Source organism: Calonectris borealis, chromosome 14, assembly GCF_964195595.1.
Source record: "Calonectris borealis chromosome 14, bCalBor7.hap1.2, whole genome shotgun sequence".
In the NCBI taxonomy this organism is placed as follows: Eukaryota; Metazoa; Chordata; class Aves; order Procellariiformes; family Procellariidae; genus Calonectris; species Calonectris borealis.
In genome coordinates this window covers 16237146-16264690 of record NC_134325.1, presented here as the reverse complement: position 1 = coordinate 16264690, position 27545 = coordinate 16237146, and the positions used below count along the sequence as shown (strand labels likewise).

Genomic DNA, 27545 nt, shown 5'->3' with positions numbered 1-27545 from the left:
GATAGCAAATGATTATCTGAAACTTGCTCACTGAGTTTGTTTTATTTCCAGTTGACATACAATCCAGCAGATACAATAAAACATAGTAAGGAACAAGGCTGAAGAATCACATCAAGATGCAATCTCATGAAAGATTAAGAGGCTATGAATGAAGATGCAGTGTTTATTAAGGACTTGGGATAATAAATAGAATTATTTACAAACAAAAACCATCCATCAAAAGTGAGTTGAGACTGAAACTGCATTTCAGTGGAGCCCAGCTCTTCTGTGTAATGCTGATGAATACATCAATATATTCAGTCTTGATTACAGTGGGAACAGAAAGCCATAAACTATGCTAGGAGTGGGCTCAGCACCTGGTAAAACCGCAGCTGTCATTTTTTGGCACAACCTTATTACAGAATAGACTTTAGTTAGGAAGTTCACTCCCAGACAGATTATATTTTGCCTTGTTCAAATAGGATTAAAAACCTACCTAGTTGCAAAATGAAACCCAGTGATGCAGTAACTGCCCGATACCAGCATTGTCCAAGCATTTAGCCTGGCTACGTGACCCAGGGGCTGCATGGTCAGTGTAGGCACATCCTCTGTGCGCCCCTGGGATCAATGTTTTTACCAGGAGAGCAAGTATATTCCTCACACAGTGTTCCTGAGAATAGTACTAGATTTTCATTACATGTTCCCCTCTCTCTCTCACATCCTTGGTGCATGGCTGTCAAGGGAGCCCCATTAAATCAATGCTCTTAAAATAGCAAAACCATAGCAATCTACAAAGAAAATCAGTAAGAAAGAACAAGAAACTCAGTTAAACGTACACATTTGCAAACAGCCTAATGTCTGCTTCTAAGGGACAACCATAGTTTAGTAATTAATACATGTTAAGGAAGTTTTTATATATATATGTTCAAGTCTGGTTCATACTGAAACACCATTCAAAAGGTTTGTTCTGTTTTCAATCATTTAAGTGTGGTTTGGTGTACTAGGCTATTTAAAAACTATAGTCTCATTACTAGTAGCCCAAGCAGCAGCTGACATCATCCCCTCATCATATTCAATGGAATATGAATATCCATGGAAGTCGGATATTCTCTGTGCATTGCAGTTACTCTCAGAGGATGAGGTTAAAACCTATCGTTTTCTCCTCTGTAAAGCACTTCCATCACTAGTGCCACTTGAGGTTCCAGGGAATGATGATGGGAGAGAGCCACCAAAGTTAAATGATCCTGCGAAGTCCTCTGTGTCTAGGGTTCTGGCTGCTTAAATGGGAAGTCTGCAGATCGGGGACTTTGAGAAGGTCACAAGGGTGACTCAGACATTTGGGTGAACTGCCTAGATACCATTTCTCAGCAACTCTGTTAAGTTCCTCCACATTAACAACATTGTGTCTGCGAGGAGGATAAAATTAATAAGCCTCAAGAGCTTAATAAATGAGTTCTAGAGGGATATGCTGCCATCATGCAGGTCCAGATCCTCCAGTCTGCTTTCTTTTTGCTCAAACTTTATTCACTCAAATTCCCAGGGGCAAACGCCCGAGCAGAAACTCATCTGTCTGTCAGATCGCACTTGACAGTCCTTGACTTAACCACTTTCATTGGCTTCTCTTGGAAAACTAATATGCTTCTCTGAGCAAAGACAGGGATTGTCAACAAAAGAACCAGAGCACCTTCAAGCTGTAATGCTCCTGACAGTTTGGTGAACTTTTATTCTCCAAAGTGGAGAATTCGTGAAAGGATAAAACAGAAGGGAAGAAATTTTAAGTTGCAAGAGTTCTGTGGCTAGTACAGATACAGTTTGTTACAAATATACCTTGGATTGGGAGAAATTGTCCTCTTAGGTGGTACAAGGATAATTTACAACTGCTTCTAGATAATGTATTGTTTTTAACTTCTGGAAAAAAGGACAAGATTTTCAACAGCTTTGGTACACCTCCTCAAAGAAGTACTAACTTTTCTTAAATTGATTTTTTCCCTTTTGTTTCTGCTTATAAACCATCCATCAAGACAATTTCTACTTATTACTACATCTGCAGCCAGCACAACAGGGAGATGTGGTGGTGAGCAGGGAGTGAACACAGTAAAAATATTTAGTTAGGACCTCCTGTAAAACAGCATATTTCACTTTGCCATCACACCCTCTGTATTTGCTTTTTTATTTTGTTGTAACAAAATTATTTAATTGTACTTGCTAATGGGAAGTTATGCTGTATTGCTATGATACCTCATGGATTTTTTTGCATTTTAATGCCAGCAAATAGAATTATTGACAGCAACGCTGATGAAGGATTTGGCAGGTAGGGAAATGCTGAGCCAACTAATCTTACTTTAGCCTAGTGAGGTCTGACACTAGATTATGCCTCTCTATGGTTTCATTACCAGTAATAAATTGCTGGGACTGTGTAAATAGCATTTGTCAACAGGGTTTGGGGTCCTTGGTAAACCTGAAGGATTTGAGCTATGCAATTTCATGTTAGTCATTTTTGCTAGTGTGGTATTTGTAAATCTTTGTGAAAGCTTGGGAAAAAGTCCCATAGTAAGCAAGCTGTATTTTATTTACTTATTTTCAGTAGTATTGTGCTTAAGAAAAGCATAATTCTTCTGACATGGCACAAAAGTAGCATTATAAATAAGAGACGGTCAAAGTAGCCCTTCTACTGGACACAATACTGATAAGGCCTCACCTGAAGTCCTGGTCAAGACTGGGACATCTCACTTTAGAAGATGTGGGAATCTGTTTAAGAAAATCGATGGAAGAGCCCCCAAAATAATCAAAATTCCAGAAGAGACGGAACATACACAAAGAAAAACGGGAAAAACCCTCAGTCTAGTCTAGACTATAGACAACTGAGGAGACAGCACCAACTGTTAAAAGGTTGCCACAAAGAGGAAGGGAATAAACTGTTCTCCCTATTCAGCTGGAGAAGGCCAAAAAGTGATAGACACAAATTGATGCAGACAGTTGGATTACGTGCTCCATAAGACATAAAGTCTTTCTAACCATAAACGTAGGTAAAAGTTTAAATATTTCACTGAGAAGGGAAATGGATTCCACCACTAGAAGTTTTGAAAAAAACCATACTAGAGAAACACAGAGCCATGAATATTTTATGTAGAGCTGAGTGAGGACTAGCTAGCTTCCTGTAGTCCTTTATCAGTCACTTTTTCTTTGATTATGATTCAGTAATAGGAACATTTAAAATGAGATTAGTCTTTGAAGGTGGGCTTGGGACATTGGCTACGCAACTCTCTCCTTCCTTGAACAGAAGAAAGAGGACTAACACAGAAATAAGAAAAGACTAGGACAACAGCACAAAGGTGAAGCAACAGCAGGTTTTTTTTTTTCAGTACAAAGCAGACCTTTCTGTCATGAATATGATTGAATGCCTTGCACCAAGAAATTATTTACTAAGTTACTTCTTCAGATTATCTGATATACCCAAAAATGTTCTCAGTAGTCCCCCCAGAATAGAAAAAGTGCACTTATAAGCAGAAAAAACTAAGACTGATTCTGGACCCTACACACGTTCAAAGCAGCAGCGACAGTGACATAACCTTCCTCTCCAGAAGAAGGAGGCCAGAAACTAGAGTTATTTTCTTCTTCCACCACTCCTGAGGGTAGAAGCAGAAAGCTGCTCTAACCTCCTCGCTTTGTGGGTTTCATGGCAGCAGACTTCAAAATGACAATTGATTTTCTAGACAGAGGAATCATAAAACTTTTGAAGACCAGATAGATTTAATCTACTGCATTTCTTAGAAAAATCGGTTAGCATACTTAAAGCTGTTTGATTATTCAGACACAATCTATCTTTGGCAAATCCTTGGTTCATTTTCTACTCTTTTTTCTTTATCTCTCTTTCTTTAATTACAACTTGTCTGGTGCATATCCCTCAATGACAGCAATTATAACAAGCCTATAACTGCTTTCATTATCTCTTCCTTCAAGATCTCTTAAATTCTTGCATTCTGTTGAGGTCAGACTAATGACACTATAGTTGTCTATATCACTATTTTGCAGTGCCGCGCAAGGTTGGACATGATACAGATTAGAGATAGAACTAAAAATAAACATGAAATGCAGTAGGTAGAGCTGAAAGGGGAATATCTGGCTGCAATTGAAGACCTTAAGTACCGAATTTGTAAGACTAAGTTTTCATTCTTCGTCCTGAAACAATAAGTAGGAATGTCCTAACAGAATTTGCAGACAATAAGCAGGTAAAAGGTATTGCCAATCTTCAAAAGGATTAATATATCATGCTATAAAACTCCGAAATAGAAATTAAGTTCAAACATACAATGTGCAAGATCAACTCCTAGGCAAAAACCCCAAGCTTCTTTTATAAGCTGGGAACTCATCAATCTGAAATGACTAAGGAAGAGAATGACCATTAAATAATCAAAAGTTACCAAGAAATGCAAAAGTGGCTGTAAAGACTGAATATAAAGTACTGTCCTTTTAGAATAGCATGTCCCACCTATTACTTTTATATCATTGGTACTCCCACAGTAAAGAAAAGATACTATACAATAGAACTGGAAACATTAGTATAACTCAAGCACTGAGGAGATTTCACCTAGAATACTGGTTTACAAATAGATAAAGTGAACTGAAACAAGTATAAGGGCCTGCTTGGTTTGGGAGGGTAATTGAAAGCTTGTTTGGGAGGAGAACCTAAAAAAGACTGACCTGATTAGTCAATCAAAATGGAGGCTGAGGGGTAATATCTTTACTTGCTTAAACATATTTCTATTAGTACAAATGTAAATAGGTACCGAGCATTCATAATAAAATTCAACAGGAAATTAGAATAAGTTTCTTAATTTTTGGTGTAGTCAGATTATGACACAGCCTTCCAGCAGAGAGGGGTATGGGAGATCCTGAGAACATATTGCTTTTAAAAAGAAAGAAAATAGAAATCTAATTTAAAGGTATAGCAGTCAGCAGGGTAGGAGTAAACTCAAGGGCAGATTTAGCACCACAATCTTCTATCCCTCAAGGGAAATCGGTAGCCTCGGTGGAATGACCAGATAACCCACTTTGAGGGCAAAAAATATCGTACAGCAAGGAAGCCAGCAGGAAATCCAAAAGAGGGAGAAAAGAAAGTTAATCCAAATGCTTTACACTTACGTAGCTGTTTTTCAGATCCACATTAAACAAGAATATGTTGGTAACTCCTTGTAACTTAAGCATGTTTCCCCAGTGTAAAAGTAATGAAAGTTAGGCTACTCAGATATTAGTTTCACCGAAATAACTGTCAAGATATTGTGATTTAGAGACACAAGACTTATCTACAGCACTACAATGAAATAAATTTTAATTTGCACTTAAGTAAGTAGAGATTGACTGCTAAGACTAATTCATTGCATTTTCTCTTTTCTCTCCATAAAAACTTAATATACTAGAGAGGAAAGATAGAGGAAGGATAATGAAAGTGCATAATAACTTGATAAGACGGAGTTTTAAACAACTGGCAAACATATAAGACAGTATTCTCCTATTCGCAACCTCTCAAATGGATGAATCCCATGCTTATCAGAGACACTGAGAAGAGACAGGGATGAGGAAGCGATTAAGAGACTGGGGAGGGAGTTTTGAGTGTCTCTGAACAAAAGCATGCGTTAGACACAGCACATTGATAGACTTGAGTATGAACCGTACAGCAAAAACTCCCTGCGCGTCTCAAAATAATCTGGCATAATGCTGGCATAATCTGTCATGAACTCCGTCCTGTAGCTTTTCTAGCATTTTATCTAGTAGACAATTATAATATTGATAATTGTATCTCTATGGTACATGTACCATAGTACTATGAATATGTTCTATGGTACTATGTACCATAGTACATAGCTCTTGGCAAAGAGTCAACCTGTAATAAAAAACAGCATTTGATTTTATTTTCAGAATCCTGCTTGTACAATGCAATTTACAAGCTCCCCTTCCCTTGGTGATCCTCTGCCCCATATAATAATGCAGATACTTTTGTAAATCTGGTAAACTGACAGATTGCACCAAAACAGAAGAGAAATAAAATACATGGCTTGGACATTGAAGTCGCCAACTCAAGTATAATTATAAAGGGAAACGATGGGAAAAAAAATGATTAATGTTTAAGAAGTAAAAATATTATTTGCCAATTCATACTGCTGTTTGTTATGATTCACGCCTGAATGTGAATTTGGGACAAAACATTCAAATGTGTATGAGGTTGAGCACATGTTTAAATGCTGTTCACAGTAGGGATGAATTAATCATTTGTTTCAGTGCTGTTCACAATAAAAATCCAATACTAAATTATCTGGTACAACTCATTATAAACACAGCAGTGCTAATGGAAGAACATCAGCTTTTACACAAGCAAAGAAACCAAACCTTCGCTCTGTAAATTTTTCAAGGACATATCCAAAGATAAGATTCATGGAGTAGACAGCGATCACACACATCATGGATGTTGTCGTCAGATAGTTTTCACCTTGTTTTGTTGAGAAAACAAATGTAAAAATATTAACATCTTTAGTTAATGTTTTCATGGTAGAGCTCAATTATTTTTGTAAAATGAGATTTCATGTTATGAGTATTTAAAGGTGTCAGGCAAGAATGCATTTTCCTAGACAATTCAACATTCTTACTGGAATTGTCGTAAATTCACAAATAATTGAACCTTCGGATAATATTAACTTTATAACATCCATTCTCTGCTCTTTTAATAAATATGCAGATTTCTTTGTTGATTGAGTGAACACATTTGGTTTTCAAGATTTCCTTGCCTTGGAATCATACCACCCATTGATTCCTCAGTCCGTAATTCAGAGAACACCCCATACATACAGAAATAAAGTTGTTTTGCTGATTATAGAATCATACACACTTAATAGGAAAACTCTCTTCAATTTAGCTTCTGTGTACAAATACAAGTAATAATTTCAGATATACTAAGTACATATTTAGAAAAAGCTTTATGTGTGGAAGAAAAATTACATTTTCTAATTACAGAAATGTACATAATTTAAGAGGTAATTGACCAACAAATGTTTTGTGTGAGTCTGTTTAACCCAATTACATACATCATTTATAAAGTGGGAATATAGCTAAAATCATCATTTGCAGAGGCAGTATAAATATTAATTAAGAACGGTTTAGATGTTTGTCTGCTTTCCTATTTTCTTATGACATCTGTAAGGGAAGATAACAGGAGGAGAGACACCAAATCCTGCAACAAAACCTAAGCATGAAGTTTCATTTTCGATTGCAGGCATAGACTTCTGAAGGAAGCTCGGAGCTCTGCCCAGCAAGATTCAACTGCATAACCAGGTCCTTAGGGAACGTGTTTCCAAGCAAAATCTAGGAGCAACAATGCCGATTGTGTACATAGTGCTAATGCTGTCACCTTTCCAATGAGAAAGAAACACAAAGTCCTAACAAATCTGGACATTAAGAATGTCACTGCACTTTGCCTGGTAACATAACAGCTAGCATCAGCCTGCCTCAACACTGCCAGGTAGTTTATTCATCAAAACCAAAACATTCTTAACTGGCAAACTTCCATTTTCTGGTCTGGGGCGCAGCAGGATGTTTAAAAGCTACCGTCTTCAACTCCACTTCCGTGATAAGCAAAAAGAGTATGATAGGCAGAGACCCTTCATATTTAACCGATGCCTTTTTGAAATACTATAAAATCCATATGATTATTAGGATAGCCCTGAAATCTTCTATACCTGGAAGAATGCAGGAATTGAACGTTCATATTAGACTTCTCTTGTAATGCTATTATCAATCTCACTTGGGCTTTCTCAATGAATATCAATTTGCAGTAAATGGAAAAGCTCCAAGAGAGATAAAAGCATAAACATATCAAAAAAGCCAAATTCAAGTCCAACTGGAATGTGATTTGGACTTGGATATCCGACATCATAGGTGAAGGTCTTTACCATTAGGTATTCTTTCCATCTTGTTTCTCACAGAAAGCTTTGAAAAGCCTCAGTTTTATCCCACAGTGGTACAGAACCACTTCTGAAATCTCAGGAAAAAACACCAGATGTGGAAAACTGTTCCCTAGATGCTAGACTGAATGCTGCATTTGCCTGTACTGCAGCTCTGACTTTGCATATTTTCCCATGCTTTGTAGCAGCGTGCATCTGAGCCCTGTGTGCTCCTCTACTGCCAGCGCACCAAGCCCTCCGCAGGGGACAATCGAGATGCAATTACTTCTGCCTTACAGAAAAGCATTGAACACAAAACTTGTGGTGCTGCTTTAGCTTTGTGCTTTTCCAAGACTATTGCAAGTAAATTCTCAGGAATTTCCCCACACTTATAACTGGGTCTACGGCTCTACTATGTTTTGACTGGGCGCACATACCGCATGGCAGCTATACCTACAAGGTGTCTTATACAGCAAAAATGCTTATCATTATCTAAATGTTACTGCAATAGTTTTAACTCCCCTCATTCATGCTTGTATCTTCTAGCTGAACTGTTCTGTATAAACCTGCACTGAAGGGTTAAGAATAATCTTATGAATGAAACACAGACAAAAAAAGAATAATTTAACAAAATATAGTTGGCCGGGGTGGTGGGGATGGCAGGGGGGAACATTCAAGCCTCGCGGGAGACACCACTGTGCAAGAACCTAAGCAAAACCGTTTGCATCCATGTAATAGAGGGGAAGTTCTGCAGGTATGTAAGAAACAACGTGTTTGTGTAGCATGGGGTTATTCAGATGAAGAACCACACTTTGTACTTGGCATGGCAGCATGAGCTAGCTTGATTATAAATCCTTATTTATCTTTTATTTTCCCGAGACATATGAATCCTGCCCATGTGTTACTATTGTCTGCCAATACATATTCCTCTGAGGAAAATGCATTTTGTGCAAGTCTTTACTTAGATCCGAATACCAATTCAGCCACAAGATAAAAAGGCTAAGTTTCCCTTTGGAAAAACTCTGGTAACATTTAAAATGTAATTGCTTTTGCAAACTGACAACTAATTATCCAAAAGCAAAATGCACATTAGGCATTTAAATAATGAAATGTCAGTCAGTATAATAGAAATGCCACTTTACTTTTTGCTTTTGGAAATTATTTTAGTCTTAAAATTAATCTATCTACATATACATAGGCACATGTATTTTGCAATTATGTTTATTCACATAAAATAAAGTCTTACTAAATTGTATTATTTCCACCTACAGACTGCTTGCTTATGTCCTTTGACTACCACTGCTATTTGTAAAGGTACAAATACCACTATTACTATTAGCTGTTTAATACCAACATTTGTTTTTAAGCGCTCTCTGCATTATCTTGCTACTTGCCAAGGGAATTTTCTATCCACTGTTTATCACTAGAAAATACTTGTTTTACTGTGTTATGAATCTAAGTCAGACATCATTACACAGAAATGAACCATGTTAACATTAGCATTGTGGGGTCTGAAAAAAATAGTCCACCAGGAAGCTGCAAGAATTACTTATCTGAAGGGTGTGCTCCATTTCCTTAACTAAACACAATCAGATTTTGAATGAGGCAAGATCAAAGAATGAAAGAATATTTGTTTACTTAAAACATAAGTTTTTAACAGTGTAGAAGCGATAAAGGTAAGATTGTATTCAGCAGTATCGTCCCTAGACACTCATTCCTAGTTCTTCACACCAGGTTCTTCAACATCTCATCTCAGCTGAGAGGCTGACACAGCTACGGAGGGGAGGATCTTCCCATTACATCCCCCTTGCTCCAGCTGCTAAACACAGTCAGGGGGCCACCGAGAGCAGCTGCTCAAGCCTTCCTCCTCCTTGTCCCTTCAGGGCAGAAAAGCTGCTTCTTACCCCTGTGTGTCTCTTTACAGATTCACTCCCTGTGGTAGGGCACAGCTATGTCACATGGCAATGCAGAAGACTTCTTCTGCTTTAAATTATCAAAAAAAGACATCAAACGTGGCAGTGCAAACAGTGAAACTGAGAATGCATTCCTTTGATGAGTGTGACATTCGTACCCCGGTACAACTGCCTGTTTTAGAGAGCCCTAAGTATGTCACATGTGTAGGAATAGGTATGTGCATGCTGTAGATTCACACATACTGCCCATATATATTCAGGTACATGTAGACAGATGCATATTAAAACAATGAAAATATTTCTAAAGCATTTATGTATATTTTATGCCTATGTATGTACACACATTCACCTACACATATGAATATTCTCTGCAAGGGTGCAGGCACAGGTGAGTGCGTACACACTTACATATAGGTACATTAGGACTGAAGTTCTCTGGAAAAAAAAAAGAACAAACACGAGACAACAGCTGCATTCTCACAGATAGACACAATGATTTGTGTGGAGAACTACTCTGGGCTTGACACCCAACCACACTGGAAATAAAATTCTAGTGCAACGGACCAGGATTCAGTGTGAGCAAAAGACAGACTTTCCTCATTTATGTGGAACTGTTCAATACAAGCAAAAGTGATAAGGATGTGCCACTGGTACTCATGCTGTAATACCATATTTTAACAAAACAATTTGGAAGTATGAAATAAAATATACAGTATTTTAATAGATTCAGAAATGCAGCCCTGTTCCAAACACATCCATCATTTAACCTGTAAGACTCATTCTGTTTAAGCAGTGGCCCTATTTAGGTGTAGCACTATAAAAGTGTACTTTCCATAAATTTGCTATAATAGGGTAACAGCAGTTACTGTAACTGAGGTTGCCAAATTGTTTCCTCTAAAACAGTCACTGCTTGATCCAAAATTATCTATTTCCTGTCTCTATCCAAGAATGGTTTCTATTTAATAATTTACCGTTATCCATTCCATAGCTTGAGTAAGATACTTCACCCATTTTTGTTGTGATGAGAATAAAAATAATACTTTCTGCATTATAAGAAAAAAGCAAAGATTTTCTGGGCAACATTTTAACCTAAATAACTGAAAATTTAAAGAGTTCCAATTTGTCACCATGATAGTCCCTACTGAGAAACAGGCATAGCATTATGGAAAAAAAGGCCTTGATTTGACTAAATTATGAGCTTTCGGGAAATGGTGTGCAGAGTTTTTGTTAAACCTACTAGGTGGGCAATGCACTACCCACACATTTGTAGCTTTAAAATACACTGCGCCTAACTTAGACACTCTAATTTAGTCACATATGTTACAGGAAATCCAGGATCAGAAACAGGTAGTTTAACTCCTTTCACTCCTCTTACTCATTTTTCATTACAATACCTCTTCAGTCAATTAAAAAATCAAGAACTATGAACTGCTCCATCTCCATGTATATTCACATTACTGAACTTCTTTATTTGGTATAGATAGCTCTAATTTAATGAGGCCCAAATGAGACTCTGGCCTGATTCGTAACTTGCAAGAATAAAAAAAGAAATTTCCCTGTAGTTGTGAAAATTGATACTAAGGGTTCATTCATGAGGTACCGTGCAGATGCAGGCACCATCTCTTAATCATCCACATCAAGATACCTGTAAGACTTCATTAAGGCTCCCTCCCTCCGAGTGCCCTGTTTAATTCCAAGGGAAACCAGATGGCATAGCGAGTGTTCAGATCGCATCTTGTGGTGTAGGTAGGTGCACATCTGAGGACCAGAGGTATAATCACACAATACATACAGTTTATAGGTCATAGATGTAGAAAAGTGTCATTTTTATGCTCTCACAGGGACAAAAATTGGAGTTGCCTTCCAACTTTAATATATCCCAATTTGTTTTGGCACTTCAACATACACCCTTCCTCCTTCGATGGCCAATTCCAACGGGGCAGATAAATCACATAGTTATGTTTTTGTTGCATTAATGGAAGATTCACAGTTATTTCCAGAAAACACTTGCATAAGAAAATGTAATATTAATAAATATTAATAATGAAGGCTTTAAAACTATTTTGATGAGCATTTGTGCCTGCAATATGCAGCAAGGCAAAGGTCTGTTACAGATAACACAAGGAAGGTAGAAGTATGACCATTTAGTTTGCAAGGCAGGGATTTTAGTAGCTGATTTCTGAGCTATTCATCAAGCCCTTCTTTTTGCAATAGAATTTGAAGATGATCAAGAATGACTGGATAAACATTCCCTTCTGTAAAGAAGAGACAGAGCTAGCTCACATATTTTAATATCCACAGTCATTATGAAGACCCTATGCTTTGATTACAGTAATATCTGTAATCATAGAATCATACAGGTTGGAAAAGCCCTCTAAGATCATCGTGTCCAACCGTCAACCCAACACACCATGCCCACTAAGCCATGTCCCTAAGCGCCTCATCTACACATCTTTTAAATACTTCCAGGGATGGTGACTCCACCACTTCCCTGGGCAGCCTGTTCCAAGGCCTGACCACTCTTTTAGTAAAGAAATTTCTACTAATATCCAATCTAAACCTCCCCTGGTGCAACTTGAGGCCATTTCCTCTCGTCCTACCACTTGTTACTTGGCAGAAGAGACCAACCCCCACCTCGCTACAACCTCCTTTCAGGTAGTTGTAGAGCGCGATGAGGTCTCCCCTCAGCCTCCTCTTCTCCAGACTAAACAACCCCAGTTCCCTCAGCCGCTCCTCATCAGACTTGTGCTCCAGACCCTTCACCAGCTTCGTTGCCCTTCTCTGGACATGCGCCAGCACCTCCATGTCCTTCTTGTCTTGAGGGGCCCAAAACTGAACACAGTATTCGAGGTGCGGCCTCACCAGTGCCCAGTACAGGGGCACGATCACCTCCCTGCTCCTGCTGGCCACACTATTTCTGATACAGGCCAGGATGCCGTTGGCCTTCTTGGCCACCTGGGCACACTGCCAGCTCGTGTTCAGCCGGCTGTCGACCAGCACCCCCAGGTCCTTTTCCTCTGGGCAGCTTTCCAGCCGCTCTTCCCCAAGCCTGTAGCGTTGCCTGGGGTTGTTGTGGCCCAAGTGCAGGACCCGGCACTTGGCCTTGTTGAACCTCATACAGTTGGCCTGGGCCCATCGATCCAGCCTGTCCAGGTCCCTCTGCAGAGCCTTCCTACCCTCCAGCAGATCAACACTCTCGCCCAACTTGGTGTCATCTGCAAGTTTTATTATTTATTTTATTAATTATTGGAGTCATTTGCAGGGGAAAGGAAAGAGCAAGGAACACTGTCTTATATTATTTCCATGTGAAAATGGGGAGATGGAGCAGACACGAAGCAAGTATTCTCACTGCACTGCTTCACCTTCTCACACACATTCCCGAGATTAAGGATATGTAATAGTGCCATTTTGGAGATGAGTGAACTGTGACTAGTTCATAGCAGGCTTTTTCAGTAAACCAATTTTAATTTTTAGTAATACTAAGCAGAGCAATCATAAACAGAATGAATCATTTTGTGATGACAGCGATGAATTTCTTGCAATTTCCTCTATCACAGTAAGAAAATGAGGAATATATCCACATATCATTTCCTTCTATAGATTTATCATCACTGGATCATATTTTATTGCTATTATATGAACACTGTATTTAGATACTTGTGCTCAGAGAAAACCTCCTCATTTTTAGCAATTTCCCTTTTTATAACTCTTGAATTCCAGCTAATTTCTGCCTCATTACTTTAATAAAATTCCTCACTGATGAGACTCTTAGGAGAAGGGACACGCTTTACAACATCAGTGCCTCTTCATGAAAAGAGAATGTAAAAATAAGATTGAAAGCAATTGTGTCCAGCAGAAAAAGGACAGGCATTTATTCAAAAAGAATTTTCCCCCTTATGCCACTGAGGGACTAGAAGAAACGAAAAAGCAACTTCACATATCAGGAAAAAATTTTAATAAGGGAAGAACATATTATGAGATTGATTTTGATGCGTTTAATAGAATCACCAGCTCCTCCTAGGGATAAAAGACCAAGGCCCAGAATATATGTTAAAACTAACCTGATAAAAGATACTCAAAAGATTAGCCACAGATAAACATAGTACTAGTTTCAGACTTGAGAAAAAAATTTAAGTGGCATCACCACCCTGAAGTAAACCCAAGGTAGAAAAATTAACATTTCTGCATGCTAAGAGCCAAGCAGAAACCATTTTTGAACACCATAGTCCTTCCTCATCCACAATATGCAATTAATCCTCTCCTGCTATTTATAACCCTAATGTCATCCCATATCAAGCATCCTTGGCACTAAAAGTCACTTAGAAAGAACCAATGAATATTCAACTATCCGTTTCTCAAAAGACTGCGTGCTTTTTATGTTTTTATACTCATGAGGAGTAGCTGTCAGATCCACCTTTCAGTAGCTTAACAAGTACCTAGATCTTCTCTCCAGGTTCAGTAGCTGCTCACAGCAAGGCTGCTTTAAATCCAGTTGGGGGGTTGAACTCTTGCCTCTTCCCTAGCAGTAGCCTTGCAAAATTATCTCAGCTGGAAGTCAGTCACTACTACCCAAATTTTTATCTCTGCCTTTAAGTAATAGGTTTTGCAGAAAGCTTTGCAGTAATTCCTGACAGTGATTTTTGCATTTTACCTCACAACACATGGGAAATTCATGGTCTCTAGCTTCTCAGTTAGTTGAGGAATGCCAGGGGTCATCTAATAACAGTATGGTCAAGAGCTTCTGCACTACCACCCCACAACTAACACTTAGGATACTTCTTAGGACATGAACTGAAGTACTGTCATGGCTAAATACTTTTATGGAGTAGGAAGGCAAGAGATCACAAGTTTAACAGTACCTTTCGTGATAGTCATTCTCAGGCAATGCAGGGCTAGGTACTCAGTGCTGGATGAATCCTTGCAAAGATAAGAGAAGTGGGATCTTAGAGTGGGTCTACTCACCCAAAATACTGGGAAAGAAATACTCTGGCAGATGATTATAGACAAAAGGAAATGCAATTATAGCAGGTTGCACCGCCTGTTCAAAAATTCTGCTCACATACACTGAACCTGTGGGTTTTTTGGCCCTGTTAGCAAATGTCATCCTCTGAAGTCTGTAAGAACATGTGGATCCCCTAGTGAGCACCTTCCTAAGATAACCACCACAAAGAAACCACTCCAGGTCTCACGATAAAGTATAATTGCTGAACTTCCACTAATAGTATTCCTTCCCCAGGGCTCTGTGAGCTGCATGCCCCCATAGTTCAACTGCTGATTTCAGAGCAATAAGAAGAGAAAAAAGAAAAAGAGAAGCCAGAGAGATAAGTAATCAAGTATCTAGTTCACTACCACAAACAAACTGTTTGTAACACTACACGTATTAAAAGTGGCCAGCAGCTGAGCTGACACCACCTACAGCCTATGGAAAATAGGCCTTTAATTTGTACATCCTTCTAAACCATTTTCAGCGTAGACACTGACCCATGGATATAGGCAATAGTAGTGGTGGGTCTTCCTCTTGGAAACGTTACTGCTAAAATAAAGCTGCTGAGGTTTCCTGATATAGGCTATCTTGTTTCTTGTATAAAACACTGTCATAAAACTGAACGCGGCCATAAGAGCAGACAGCATGCCAAGCAGACTCTGTTGATCTGAAATGTATCCAAAATATCTAAACCTCTTGAGTCTGTAAATTCTGGCTGGAAATTCTATGACAATAAACTTTCCAGCATGGGCATTCTGGGATCTGGAAAGTTGTCTTTCCTCTTGGTCTTGTTAATTCCTTGATTTATACTCACTTTTGTGTGCAAATTCTACTCAATTACATTCTGAACTAAATAATATTTCCCCACTCAGTTGCATCATGTTCCATCACAGTGAAATAAAAAAGGCTACAGAGATGCAGCACAGAAGATCTTTTTTTTTTTGAGGACCTAAGTTTGCTGTGCCCCTTCTTTTTTTTAATTACTCCTCCATTTTTCTAGGAACATACTTGCATTGCTTGTATTTGAACAGAAAAATACTACCAATTACATGCCCATCTGTGATAACTCTTGTCACAAGGAAGAAATACACCAGATTAAGACCTGAAGAAAACACACATCCGCCGAAGTAAATTCCACCAATGAACCTGTTCCGACACTGGTTTAGCAGAGAGCAAAATTTTCCAAACAAAACACGACTAGAACATAACTAGTTTTCATACTGAAATAAACCCACATTAGTAGGCCTGGGAAAACTTTAAGAATATTATAATAAAGGAAATTTATTCTGATAGGGAAGTAACAGTAATTCTGTATTCATATGTTAAAAGTCTTGGACTGGTTCCTCAATATTTGCCCTTTAGAATTTACTCCTAATTTTCTTGTCCAGCACAGGAGTCATAGCCATGATTGAGAATGGACACATCGATAGGTTTCTAAAAGATGCTGAGGAAGAGTCCCAAGTTCATTTATGAGTTCAATTCTTTCCTTAGAAGGATGGTATCCGTTTCCTCTGTCCTTATCTAGCCTTTTCCCATTACTATTTTCAATTTGGAGATCAATTACAACAGCAGATATCTCAAGAGTACAGACATTCACAGACATAGCAGCCAAAGATCTGACAGTCACAGGAGAATCAAGCTTTCTTACTGAATCCAGAAAGCATGACTGTCTGCCTTGGGCTTAAAGAAGGAAGATGTTTTTTGAGGCATAAGAAGAAGTTTTTTGAAGTTCACAACTACAGAGGAGATAAGTATACTCCTTTGAAAGCTACCAAAATTATCTCACACACATTGCAGAGCCATAAGTACAGTATTTAGTTCATTCATTATTTCTGTGTGATCAGTTCCATACATTAGACGAGTGCATCACTTCCCAAGGGGTACCCAGGGAACCTAACATTTCAGCAAATCTCCATTGTTTGGTTCTAGTGGTACAGAAAGTACAGCTATATGTGTCAAAGAGGACAGTTTGAAGTTTTACAAGAAGAACAGCCTCACTACTGTATGAATATTGCGTGAGTGTAAGTTTGTTGAGGTATGTTATTTTATTACCAACATTTCTTAGAAGGAAAGTCCCAGATACCCACATTTGTCCTTTCCTTAGTGGAAGCCTCCAGAGTGAAGGTGAGGCATTATCAGAAGCTGTTACGATATGGGAATCACTGATCTATTTAAATCTTTGTAATCTTGACACTGTTACATATTAGAAGATAAGCATAAACAATAGCTTTTTAAACAGCGGTGATATAGAAGGAAAAAGTATGATCTGGTAAACTGAAAAAAGTAATTTAACTCTTGCCGTAAGAAGAAGAGTTACATAGATAAGTTAACCATCAATCCCCGATAACAAATCGTTCATTTATTTTGCCAGCAGGGCTGATGTCCCACTTCTTGGTGGATTATCAATAAAAGTCCTGGTTAAAAGCAAAACAACTATTCCTTCCACATGTTTATGCAAGGCTAAGAAAGACCTGAGACTTCATACTGAAATAAGACATTTTTGTCAAATTTGATAGTGTTTTTTACAGTAACAATTTTGAATGCCATGGTAGAAGTTGATTTGATCTGTTCTTAATCATCGTTGCAAAGCTGCAGTAATTTAGCATCATTGGCATTTAACTCCTACTTACTTGTTTATTATTTTAATAAAATCTTGGAACTTGAGCCTGTTACCTCAGGGCAAAGGCAATTTCACTGATGAATTTGAGAAATGTGGCTCAGTTTCTGAAGTCAACCCTTTGTCCTTAACAATGCAAACAGATCAGTTTTTATGAAAACTACAGGACTAGAGCGTGAAAAATCACCTTGACCAGATGTCCATTCCAAATTCCTATTTATTGCTGAAGGCTGATGGATGGGTTTTGCACTCAAGTTTTACACTGTAAAATTCCACCCTCCGAAGCCCCATGTGAAGCCTGTCTTGCACGTGACAGGAGCAGGAGCGTAGCCCGACAGTGCAGGACCCCATCAGCAGTGTTCTCCCACAGGGTTACATGCTGCTGCAGTGGTCCCCTCACTTGCAACCCACTCTCAGCTATTTAGCTACAGCCAAGCTGGTGACCTAGAGCGGAAAGGAAGTCACACTCTGAAGTACGCTAAACATCACGCTATGGAAAAAAATCACATAGGTACCATATGAACATACGTGTGAGAATTTACATACTTGTCCATGCAGCTTCCATTCAAAGCTGACGCATCAATCAACTCTTTCCGAGTTGTATCGCTTTAAGACGTTTCATCCTTAAAGATGACAAGAAAGATACTTTATGACACCATGACGGATTTGTTATTTTCAGTTTTCCTCCAGATCTGCATCTCATAGGTTGGGAGAAAGAAAGACGTTCATTTTGTAAACTTACATGCACAGCAGATCCTCCACAAATGCAGATTTAACTATCGGATCTCCCAGTAGGCTCTCTTCATTTTTTTTTGGAGTGTCAGATTCAGATGAGATAAGGCTTCCCTAGAGAATAAGACAGCAATTGTAAGGGACTCAATATCACTGAAACAAAGTTATGTAACATTTTTCCTTTTTTTTTATTGGAAAATTTCCCAGGTCAGCTAAGACAATGAAAAATACACTGGAGTCCCATGTGTTCTCTCAAACATATAAACACTTGGAAGTTTCTTCTTCAAATAAATGATATGCAATAAAAGTACCTTTACCTAAATACCGTGCCAAGTTCTCTGGTAAGTGTATATTTATGCAGCCCACTGTAGGCTGCAGAGGCCCAGCAAGAGGGGAGGCAGAGACCAACAGGCATCTTCCCTGTAGCCGCAGGCATCTCAAAACACTTTCTGGTGGCATCACCTGGTATTCCCCCAGGGCTCTTTTCATCTCTTTGAAAGTCTCAATATGCTCTTTTGCTGCAGAAAAGGGAATCTGCATATATTGCCTATTAAGTCCCCCAATAAGTCTAGTTCAGCTTTTGCTGTGAGCCACGTTTGGTCCATTGGCAGAAAACAACTCCTTACAGTGGACCTTTTTGGAGAACCCATGCCTTTGGTGGGTGGGGAGGGGGTGAACCGTAGCAGAATTAGACCTGATCATCCAACCCTTCAACCTTCATAAGCCAGGACAGGCATCAAAATCTCACATCTGCAAATAGCTTGGCAATTAGGCTTAAGTTTGGTAACATGGCTTTCAGATGCCTATTTTAAAAGGCATCCAAGGTTTGGAATATATTTCAGTTGTGGTAAACAGCACTACTGCAGTCCAGGCAGTTTTAAACTGCTCCCTGCTTGGAGAGGGGTAGTAGCTCACTACAGGGCTCACACCAGGCAGCCAGAGAGTTGACCTGCGTTTTGAACCCTACATAGCTGCTGCTACTGTGCTGGCCAGAGCCAGGCTTAGTATGTCCACAGACCAAAGTGTTATCCTCCAGAATGTAACTTCAATACGAGTCTCAGGAGAGCTTTTCTTCCAGATTAAATACAATTAGAAGGCACAAGGAAGAAGAAGGTATGGTAAGTCACAAGACCTTCCAATCAATATCGCTAACGATTGCCCCTGGTGAGGTCTCCTGATTACACACAAGCTGAGATCCATGCTTAGGCAACCACCCACCTATCTACATTTGGATTCCACCATCTCTGGGTAGTAGTACTGTACATTTTCTTTACCACCTTAGAAGTGTATAATGTGCTTATTAGATGGTATCAGAAAGAAAGAAAAACATCCCCTCGCAACTCAGAAAGTGCATTCCCATACCTGCCCTCCCTGCCCCAAATCATGCAACAGCATACATATGCCCTTGTCACTGGTAGAACTATGCCCTTGCATTAACCCTAAATCCAAAAAGGGAAAGTGTTCATATGAATTTCTCCAGTATAAAAAGTGGGAAAAAAAATAGGATAAGTTATTCCACCCTGAACTTTACTGCTTATGGGGAATACAGATTAAAGTCATAGATTAATAATTCATTAATTATTCAGCATAGTCTGATTACTTTTTTAGAGACAAAAGCATTTGAATTAGTGCTAGGAACCCTGCCTGGCCTCTAGTTTGCTTCTACTTTTCCCCCTGCCATACATGTGTTTTTATTTTAAACCAGACTGCAATTTGTTCAAAGATAGCAAACCTGATATGTCAAAAACTTGTTCAACTGAGCAGCTCAGTCTTAGAGTGCTTGGAGATGTAAATGCTTGCAACATCAAATAACAACATACAATATTTTACTTATACGCTGATGGTTAAAATTTTGTTGAACTTACTTCTACCTAACATGCTTACAGAGCATTACCAGAAAAGAAAGTTCATTTGTCTACATATACAAATGCATGTGATGAAGGACATGGGGGAGCATTTTGACTGATCACAGCAAAGAAGCTCTTATGACCATTTTCAGACGTACATAGAAAGAACTCACAATAGTCTTCGGGTTTTGTTTGATTTTGGTTTGTAGTGTTTTTTTTTTTTTTTTATTATTTTTTGAAGTTTAAAACCAACACGCAAAGTTCAGTCATTTGAGAAAATCATCTTAGAGTAATTGTCACACTAACACTATTCAGTGTGCTCCTTTCCCTTTCTTTCCCCTGATGGAAATATACATCAAGTAATTACATACAATTAAACATATTCTTTCCAATGCTCTTGCCTTGTTTCCTTTTTTTATTTCACTACAATTACTGTGAATTTCTTCTTACTAATCAACTTGCACTTTTCAAACAATTTTGCATGCATTTTATGCATCAAAAGGGACAATACCAAATTTCGCTGCTCTTTTAGAACAATCACCTCTGTCATCGCTCTTTACATCAGAAACAAACCAGCCACAAAGCTATTTTCATACCAATCTTTCAACTGTTCTGTTTATTCTAAACATAACTGGGGTAGGAGCCTTTCAAAGAGAAGGATCTTTGTAGCCTGCCCTGATGGAGGGCTGTTGCACATTCCAAATTTGTTCTGTGCCTCATCAAGGGTCTCATAATAGGATCTACACAGCAGAAAGAATGAAATAGTCAAATCACACTGTGAACTGAATTTTTTTTTTCTTTTACTGCATGTTAGCACTTACATGAATCATTAACTACAAAAAGGAATTTCATAAGCTGCAGTGTTGTAAAACAAATACTTTGTTCATTTGAGATAAGGACATAAGATGAGAAAAATACATCACATTCTCCAAAAGAACACACCTAATCTCTGCTACATTGAGTTACTCAGATTTTAGGCTCTTTGAAACAAGGACTGCCTTTTGACTGCCTATATCTATGATATACAGCCTGAGTGGGTCTTAAGGGCTAAAATACATAGGTAATACTGCAATGCAAACAATAATAAACACACATAAGTCAACATTGATAGGCATAAAGGGCATGATCTGTCCTTTATCAGATCATAATTGTTGATATCTTCCTAGTCCCAGACATTTTAGGAACACAAATCCTTTCCAGCCCCCATTAAGTGACACATTATTGACTTCTCTCTATACCAAAGACAGTAGAAATGTGCTACAGCCTCAGTCAGAATAGTTATAACAGCTCCCATTTCTAATTTTCAGAGGTCACCTGTCCAATTACTGTTAAGTAAAACAGACTAGCAGCTGTTACACCAACTGAAATACATACAGAGACCAAAAGAACTGCTAACAAACCTTTTCTTTATGGCTTCTTTCAGATTTCAGGGAATATCACAATAGTTTCTGGTTCTTTCCGCAAGTCAGTTGCCACCAAAAATATATTGGGAAGCCATAGAGCTGGAAGAAATCCACTCCTCTATATACTTCCACATTCTTAGCACATAACAATACTGTTCAATTTTCTTTAAGTACTTTATGGTATGATAACAATGTAATTCAAGACTCTATTCCTGCTTGATGCTTAACAAGCAAACTATTCAAATAGACAAATTTACCTTAACATCAGCAGTCCTGACCCAGTACAAACCACAACTAAACATACCTCAGAAACAAGATGACTCTCCTAAAGCTTGCTTCTATATATAGCAGGCTGATGAGCTACCACTCCATCCAGAGTGCTGCATCCAATAGTTGCATCTCAGCGATTTAAGCTCACCTGTTTGATTTTCTGCTGAAATGAAAGGGGAGATTGTTAGCAGAGGCTGTATCTAGACAGAAGGCAGCATTCGAATCAGCTGGGAGCTCTGACAGTTAGTAGCTCCTCACCTGAGAGCTCGTGCTCCTCAGGTGTTTTTCACTTGTTTTGTTGTAAATCTAACTTTTTCACAGGTCTGGGAAGAGGAGTATTCTCGAGTCATTTTCAGCTGAGAAACAGCCACTAGTCCCACATTATAGAAAACCAAATGCTATTATCTACATATGGGATGTGTCTTTGACTGTATCATAATTCTGAACAAAAAAAATCTAAACATGAGGAAGGCAGCTGGAGCATGGTCCTGAGTTCAGGCGTGGGTCTGTGTGAATATATCCTTGGAGAAGCCACTGAGGTATGGCAACTGGTCACACCTGGTCCACTAAAACAAAGGTGCTCTCTTCCTCCATCCCCAGGCATATACGATCCAGAAAACCAACTATTTCATCCTTGTCTGAGGATGGTCCTTGCTTGGAGTCCATCCAGGAATGACCATATAGCCAGTCAGAAGCAAGACATTATGAAAAAAAAATACCAATAAAGTAATAGTTTTGTTTTATATAAACTCCTGTGTACTGGCCACTTAATTGAGCTTTGTCTTCTTTTGGAGAGAGACATACTAGCAGCATGTATTATTTGGGGTTAGAGTTAGCCAGAGTTTAGAAAACTCTATCTCCAGCAGCTGAGATAATGTTTAGATTCTACACGTGCCACAAAATAAGGAAAATGGATGATGTTAATAGACTCAAAATTTTTTTCCCCTGTACTTCCCAGGCCATTTTAAGGTTGGAATTTTGATTTGGTGAGGGTAAAGTCTTAGAGATGAAAGACAACAGCCAATCTTAATAGCTTGATTTTTCAGAACTTGGAAAATTAGAAAGATGTCTCTTATCAGCAATTCCTAATAACTTCTTTTTTATTCTACTGCTTGCCTGGATATTCTGCCTATATTTAAAGTTAAAATCAAGGTGGAGGTTAAAGATTAGGACTTCAGCAGTGTAAACGATGATTGAATGCAACAGGCTGAAACACTAGGAAGAAGGCACGTGTAACTTTCAGTACATCATTTTCTATTTCATTGTTGATTTTGGGCTCTTTAAATTTGGGATAGAACAGGGGTGACGAAAAAGTTTGGAAAAGATAAAGCTTTTGTCCTGTACACAGTTAACAAATTAGGAAGAGGCCTGGTGTTAATATATCATGATTTTTTTTCTCTTATTTTTCCTTGGGTATTAATCCATCTATTTTAATCTAAGTATTGGTTCCCTGTCTGAAGTTAAAATTATGGATAATGTTATGGACAGTGGAAGCTAAAATTTAAACCGAATAATAGATGGATCCTTAAAATTCAGCAGAGTTAGACAGACTATTGGAGTCAAAAGGCTCCAATATCTTACTTTCCATTTTAACCTAAAGAATGATACCCTTGTGATATTTAAGGTTAAAATTAAGGTCAGGATAACAATTAGAATTTGAAAAAGTAAAATGTCAGAAGTCGTCTACATGACTGGAATCTGCTTAGTCCACAAAGTTATGAAGAGGATGATGTCAGCAGTAACCAATTCCTAATGTTATTGTTTACTGTAGGAACGAGTCTCACAGGTATAATTAAGTTAGAGGAATCTAAATGCTCAAGAATCGAGTTTATGTTTGGGTTCTTCAAAATACAAATTTTTAGGGATTATAAGTAATGCTTGACTTGTTCCTTTTCCTCAGAGAATTGCATTGAGTCATAATTATGGTCAGGGTTAAGGTTTGGAAAACTGAACAGATCTTAAAAGCAAAACTTGGGTTAACTTCTACATGCTTACACAGTTAGGAAGAAGAATGGCATCGACATTGGCTAGTACCCTACCTTGCATTTTATTTTGGGATTGGTCATAAACTACAGCTGTGGTTAGCATTGAGACTGGGATTAGAGCTAGAGTTTAGGGATCAAACCTCAGCTCTTTCTAGCTGGATGCCAGTGCACCCACAGATCTGGAGGTGGTTTTGTTCTGAAAGGATATAACAGCAGTTTCCTGAGTTTGGTACACATAAAGACAAATTACCTTTCTATGCAGACTATGCTGTGGGTGCACAGCAAGTCCTAGAGGTCTTTGAGGGCTGTACTAGGGTTCCCAAAGTCTTTTTACCTCAAGTCCAAGTGATATACATGGGCTTGGCCAAGTGGCTGCATCTCGTTGTTGCCTCTACGATTGCTGCCTCTGATTCCTCCCAGTCTTTCTCTCAGAAAGGGTTTAACACAGAACAATTACTCTCACCTTGTATTTTGCTTTGAAAATTTATGCTTCTATTTTGCATCTGAAAAAGTCATCAGTAACGCTAATGGGCATAGAAAAATATATTATTTTTCCCCACAAAATTATGATAGAGTTAAAAAGCTTTATAAGGAAAAGTTTAATTTACCTTTCAGACATTAGGCATTGGCCAGTGTTCAAGGAAGCATATCCATCCAGATGAACAACTGGCTTGTTTCAGCACTGAGCAGCCAAATTCATCCCTGGAGTAACACCAATTAATATTTGTAAGGGATATATGGCAGACATGAATTTAGGCCTCTGGAAGGTGCAAAAGTGGTGTATCTTAAATATTCTGGCAGGACATACCAGTAGATTATGTTCTACAGAAAACAGGTCTAAGCAAATCTGAGATACACAGGTTTTATTTTTAACATGCATAAAAAAGCAATTGTGTCAGACACAGCTCTATTAAGTGTAAATCTCCTCAAAAAAACCCTGCCAATGTACCCGCATTCAGCGTCTTTCCTCACCTCGTTTCAGACAGCATATGGATGGATACATGTCACAATTATCCTTATATGTGATTTAGAAAAAAAGCGTTAAGCCTGTCTACCTTGCTTCAGATGTTTTAGATCACTCCACCATCAGTATCTGCGAGGAAGAAAATACTGAAGACTGAATCTCTGCCACTAAAGGCTGGAGCCTTGCAATGACTCATGGTTGCCCCTTGGACAATGAAAAACACTGGGAAATCCATATGCTAGAGCTCACTCTCTCCCATGTAGGGGAAAATGATCATATTTGGAAAAGGAAATTACAGTGAAAGAACATGTCATGAAAAGGAAAATGTAATTGTCACAGGGCTTGCATCAAGGGACTATTCCAGCCACTGTAACTTACAGTATCCCTGAAATAGTGCGAAATTACCATCTGGATTTACTCTCAGGTTGACTTGTCCTGAGAAGGATTGCTAAATTTTATTATTTGGGCTTTTAGGGATACTTGGTCACAACCTTAATGGCCTAAACTGTGTTTTCATACTTATTGGGGAAGACAATACGAAAATTACTGCTTTCTTTCTCTTGCAATGACGGAAATTAATTTCAAAAACAGGAGACTGAAATTACATGCCCCAAAGACCGTAGAATTTGTATTGTACTTCAAAAGCAGTGAAGCAGTGAGGCACAGAGAATTTCTGCATCAGACTGACAATCACCCACAATATCTTGGAATCACAAGAATAGAACTTTCAGTTATGTTTGCTGTCTGGAAAATATCAATAAAAAAGAGAGCTTAGGTAAACATCATTCAGAAGCCAGCTGGCACTAAGTAGGACACCCATATACACCTTTAGGATTTCAGTGCAAACTCTGACCCTGTCTCCAGCAGGAAGACAACTGCTTGTTTGATATGAGAGCCCATATATGAGATTCCCAGGCATCAAAATTATAAAGCTTTGATAGTGACAAGTGGCATATTATACCTGCCTCAATTACCTAGCTTTCATTATTGCTGACTACCAGACCAGAAAATATCATACATGAAGCACCTGCATTATTGAAGTATCAACAAAATGAGGGATAATAAATATATTTTGCTATAAAATGCTATAAAACACATGACACCTAGATCTTTTAAGTATATGCCTCATTTTTGGCTGTAATAAAGAATTTCTGAGTTGATGATGTTGAACACAGGCAGCATATCATGGAACAAGTCCTTTGGAGCACACTTCTGGGAACATCAAGAGGAAGAAGGTGATCAGGAACAGTCAGCATGGGTTTATCAAGGGTAAATAATGTCTGACCAACCTGATTGCCCTCTGTGATAAAATGTCTAGTTTTGTGGACAAGGGGAGAGCTGTGGTTGTCATTTACCTTGACTTTAGCAACAGTTTTGACATTGTCTCACACTATACTCTTGTAGCCCAGTTAGGACATTATAGTCTGCATAGGTGAACAATTAGATGAGTAAAAAAAACTGGCTGGCTGGCTGGGTTCAGAGGGTAGCAGTTAATGGTCATTCTCTACCTGTATGGGGTAGACCACCTGGCACGGGTCTGACAAAGTGATACCTCAGGGGACTGTATTGTGACCTCTCCTGTTCAACATCTTTATCGATCTTCACTCACCTCCCACAATGATGAAGAAGACATGAGGGAGCTCAGCTAATTTACAGATGACTATAAACGGGGGACTAACTGATACTCTTAACGGCAGGGTGGGCTCGGCTGCCATTCAGAAGGACCTACACATGCTGGAGGAACAGGCCAACAGGACCATGATGAAATTCAGCATGTCTGAGGGAGAATCTCTGCTGAAAAGGAGCTGGGGCTCCATGTAAACAGCAAGCTGAGCAGGTGTCGGCGGGGTGCTCTCACAGCAAAGAAAGCCAAGAGCATCCTGGGCTGCAGAAGCACAACTGGTAGATCAGCTATCTCCCTTCACTTGGAACATTTTAGACTGCATCTAGAATACCCTATCCAGTTTTGAGCCTCCCAATTCAGAAAAGACATCAACAAACTGAAGAAAATTCAGCAGAGGGCCATGACGATACTCAGGAGGCTGGAGCACTGGCCCTACAAGGAGAGACTGAGGAACAGGGCTTGTTCAGCCTGAAGAAGAGCCAGCTACTGAAGGACTGAACAGTAGCTTTCCAATACCTGAGAAGAGGTCCTCAAGAAGACAGAGCCGGGCTGTTTGCAGTGGTGCATGGCAGTAGGATGAAAAGAAATGGGTATATGTCTCTAATGATATTAACTCTAGAATACGTGCTTCTGCAGGAAACGTGAAAGGAATTAATCCTCAGGTTTTATTGAATGGGTAGGAAACTTTAGCACCGCTTTACAACCTGTCATGCATTTCGAAATGCTGTACTCAAGGGATTCCTGACAGAACTCCCGCAGGCTGAAGATGTCCCAAGGAATAAGAAATTTTTTAACTTTTTTCTTCCTTGTCCCCTAATCTGCAGTGCATAAAGTTTGTCTCTAGGTAAGGATATGATCCACAGTTATTACAGATATCTCACAGTGGTATAAACTACCACTTTTTTAGCAAAATAATTGCTCTTCACAGTCATGCCATATTTCCTCAGTATAATATTTGCAAAAACAGGTTTTAGGAATCATTCATCCACACACTTTCTCAGCAGAGGTTTACCTAAATAGTCTGATTTCTTATAATTATCTCTGTTTTGGGAGGAGATAAACTCTGAGGTCTCCAGGATTAGCATGCAAATTTTTATTTTCACTTTCAGGTTTGGGTCCTTGCTTGCTCATGTTACACTGTTTTCCAGCTGTGAAGGGGCATTTCCTTCACTAGCCACCAAGCTGAGAGAGTTAAGATGCAAACTGTAACATTTGAGAAGAAAGCAGAATCATTTCAAAGCTCAGAGACTCCCTGACCCTTTTTCTCACACCTTGAGTTTGGCAGGAAAAACGTAG

At 38.8% G+C, this 27545-nt stretch overlaps 1 long non-coding RNA gene across 1 annotated transcript in view; it reads right to left on the bottom strand.

The window, feature by feature from the left end:
- The window catches only part of LOC142088214 (uncharacterized), a 54708-nt gene extending 30352 nt beyond the window's left edge, over positions 1-24356 (bottom strand). Inside the window, exons 1-4 of the long non-coding RNA XR_012675772.1 lie at positions 24270-24356; positions 21711-21836; positions 18167-18270; positions 11469-11581 (exon numbers count right to left, since the gene is read on the bottom strand). This is a non-coding gene — a long non-coding RNA (uncharacterized LOC142088214). The remainder of the gene's footprint in view (positions 1-11468; positions 11582-18166; positions 18271-21710; positions 21837-24269) is intronic.
- Between the last annotated feature and the right edge of the window lie 3189 nt (positions 24357-27545).